The sequence below is a fragment of the Pygoscelis adeliae genome, unplaced genomic scaffold (genome assembly GCF_000699105.1).
Source record: "Pygoscelis adeliae isolate BGI_AS28 unplaced genomic scaffold, ASM69910v1 Scaffold402, whole genome shotgun sequence".
NCBI lineage: Eukaryota > Metazoa > Chordata > Aves > Sphenisciformes > Spheniscidae > Pygoscelis > Pygoscelis adeliae.
The window spans coordinates 5,545,602-5,549,311 of NW_008824411.1; positions in this window are offsets into that span (position 1 = coordinate 5,545,602).

The window sequence follows — 3,710 nt, forward strand, 5'->3', positions numbered from 1 at the left end:
TCCCTCTCTGCCTGGCTCACTGGCTGGCTTGCACAGCGCATGCTGCAGAGGGGTCCCCATCTCCGCTGGGGTCTCTCTGCGGTCCCCCAGTCAGCTGCATGGAGTTGCCAGGATAAGCCTGCTGGGAAGGACAGCCCCGAGCCCTGATCTGCCAGCCTGGATCCCGCTTTCCTCCCCAAGGCTCCGGCGTGTTCCCAGCCCCAGCCAATGCCGTAGAACACCTCAGGGCAGCAACATGACACATATGTGGCAGCTTATAGAAAGGATTGGGGAGACTTTTCCCCCTTTTATTGAAAATGATCATTTCTATTCTAGTGCAAACACTGTACATTTTACATCACAAAGCAAGAGATAATTTACAGGATACGCTTCCATCTGGAAATCCCTCCCGTGGCTTCACATGTCAAGCTCCACCAGCCTCATCAATCATCCATCCCTGTCATGCTCAAAAATCCCACTTAGAGGGAATCAGCCACCTATTTCGACGTCAAGGGGGGGAGGGGGGGGCAGGAGCTGAGAAATCAGTGTTCGTACAGAGCAGGCAAGAGGAATGTGCCTCAAGACCATTTTCTCCCCTGAATGGTACCCAAACTTAGTGACAACCAGGGTAACCATGGCAACTTCCTAGGAGCTGTGACAAAAGTCTACTAAAACCCTGGAGAACTCCATGCTTTCAGGATAAGGTCCTTGATTTGCACATATATTTACATGGTTCAGTAAAATACAGATTAAACGTACACAGTCATAATATTTCGCTTTGGCTTGATAGACAACTAGACACTGCCTGTTGGCTGAGGTCATCAGCAATTAAGAAACAGATAACAAAACCCGTCCATTCATCCAGCTGGACTCAGTTTAGCAAATCCATGTAAACGAAGCAACATTGTGTCGGATGCTCTGGTTCATGTCTTGATGTCGCTCAGCTTAAAGGTGATGTAAAGGTCTCATCTGAACTGACAACAGCCCAGTCAGCTGAGATGGCATCCCCAACCAAGCAGCCCAACCCAAGGCAAGACCCAACTAAAACTGGAAGTGCAAAAGCTTACACAACCTTTCCGCAGGAGCAGCCCCATACAAGTCAACTCAATTCCTCACAAAAATAAAGTGAGGAGGGTGAACAAGGGTTTGCACAAGCATTTATGTGAGCCCCTTCATGTAAACATCACAGTGTGGGGGTAGGGATGGATATCTCAGTCCATAGATGGATAACGGGGTACCAAGAGCTTCATGCTCTCTGAACTGTCTCCTTGCTAACTTCAGAAATGGGTGCCTGTACACAGACACCAAAGCAAGCTGCTCAAGGTGATTTTTTTACTGCAGAAAAGGTGAGCAAAGACTAGGGGAAAGCCACAGGCCACCAAGATGCTGAAGGAAACAGATGGAACCTCCAGGGTGGACACTCAGGCAGCCTCAGGCCACCACAGGGGAATTCGGTCAGGCTGCTGTCACTGCTGTGATGTTGGTGGATCATGGAGGAGGGCAGCAAGGCAAGGAGAGGGGAGAGCACCAGGCTCAACGACCGGTTCAACCTCTGAGTAATGTTACATGGCACTGGGTCCTTTTTCTTTCTGATCGTGCAGGACATGTTCTTCAGTAGTTTCTCTGTTTGTGTAGGCACAGGAACCAAGAGTGAGTTTCTAAGTGAAGGCTGAAATTTCCAATGTGATCACTTGGCTCTAGGAGCTGGAACCACACTACTCACGATAGAAATATTTTGGTTAAGAGACGTTAGCTTCTCCAGACTACAGAAGGAAAGGCCAAAAAAAGGGATCAAACAGAACATCATGGACTTCTTAAAATGCAGTGCTTGTCCAGCCTCACTTACCCTGCTGGTGTTCTGTCTGCAAGCGTAATCTGTGACTTTTAGCTTTTTGTCCTGATCACAATTAGACTTCTTTTTTTCCTCAAAAATATTCATACAGGGAGAAAAAAAATTCCAGCAGCAACACACACAATCATGGGCACAACTTACCCCAGTTTGGATTTGGGGCTTTTTTCCCAGTGTTAGCTCAAATACGTTGGCTGGATTTCCATTCATCCTCTGCCAGTTTAATTTTCACCTTCACTTTGAAGAGATTTATTTCTCATTTCCTGCAACATGCTGTTTTAGACTATCAAAGCCCACTGTCAGACATCTACATATGCCCAGTGTGTCTGCAGCAAACACCAAGATGGAGATCTAAGCCACTCTAGTGGAAGTATCCCTCATGACTGAGCTTCATTCTCCTTCCCTTATGGTCCAGCCTGGACCATGGAGTAGCTCTGCTACCTTCAGTGGAACTATTCTGCGGCAAAGTCCCACTCAGTTTGGGCAGGTCTCCTGCACAAGCACTATTTGTCATAAATAAGCGCCCTCCTCCCCCCAAATTTGAAAGAGGCAGGCATCACCAGCAACATGAAAGATCCTAATTTCCTCAGGATGCTTGCATGGAAGAAACCTGTTTTGGGTTGCTTCTCCTGTATTCTTCATGGAGAGAAGGAAATTAGGTCCTAATTAGCTCTCCAGACCCCAGAGGAGGGAGGGCAGCAGATAGGGAGAGCAAAGGAGAGTGGTTAAGTCTACAGGACAAGTCTCACTGGGCAGTGTTATGGCAACTGGGGGGAGATATGGTCTTCGGTGTGGGATGCTCCCTGCTGAGACATTACCTGTCCTCAGAGGGGCTGGCAGAGACTTCCCACGGGGATGTCCTTGCGTGTTCCCAAGAGCCACATGAACCTATCTGACTGGAGAGGATATCCTCAGCTTATTCTATGAAGCTGCAAATGCCCATGGGGAAAACCTGCGAAGAAGCGCGGCTCCCTCCAGCGCCGCTGCTTTGGGGTTTCTCATGGGAAGATGTGAGCTGGCCATTTCAAGCGCTGCCCAAGGCTACCAGGAAGAGCTCTGACAAGGGTGAGAGAGGCTGCAGCTGGAATTTCAACGCACGGCTCCAGGAACCTGGATGCAGCACAAACATCCCAAACATTTTCAATGGATTTTATTTTGTTTAATAAAAAACACCAACCAAGCTTGCATGTATATCTTATATATATAAATATATACAGTATATATAAAACAAATGCATCCGGACAATGCCTTTCCCTGTGGCGCAAACTGTAAGGCATAGAAAGGAGTGTCCTAACAGTCCTATTATTGGCACTACAGAGCAATCCCCCCACTACACCCCACCCCACACACACCCATGTTGGCTCTTCTCTCTTCTTTGGCTTTTTGAGGCAGCAATGCCGGGAATACTCAAGAAAGCAATGGAGCGCTGTGAAGCCCAAGGAGGTCTTCCTCACGTCTCAGACTGGTCCAGGCAACCCAGGCAGGTCGACCCCATCTCGTTGCACTAATGGGCTTCTCACAGACTAATGGTAATGGCACTGCCTCTGTGGCACAAGGGACTGGAGGGATGAAGGGTCAGGCAGATACAACGGAAAGCGGTGACCAAACAACTTCTTCTAGGGTGAGCTGGGGCAGGGGGGAGAGGAGCAAGCTTTGCATCTCAGCATGATGGCAGGTGGGACATGTCCATGGGCTGAGATTGGCAGGTTTCTTTTTGCAGTCCCATACGAAAATGGAAACCAACAAGGGTGAGACTGTCCTTTACTGATGAAGCTCGTAGTATATTGAGCAGAAGCAATAAACCTGACAATAACAAGAAAAAAAAATGGTGGCATTATCCCAAAAGGAAGGAGGAACCTTGTCACTCACAAGCGGTTAAGTT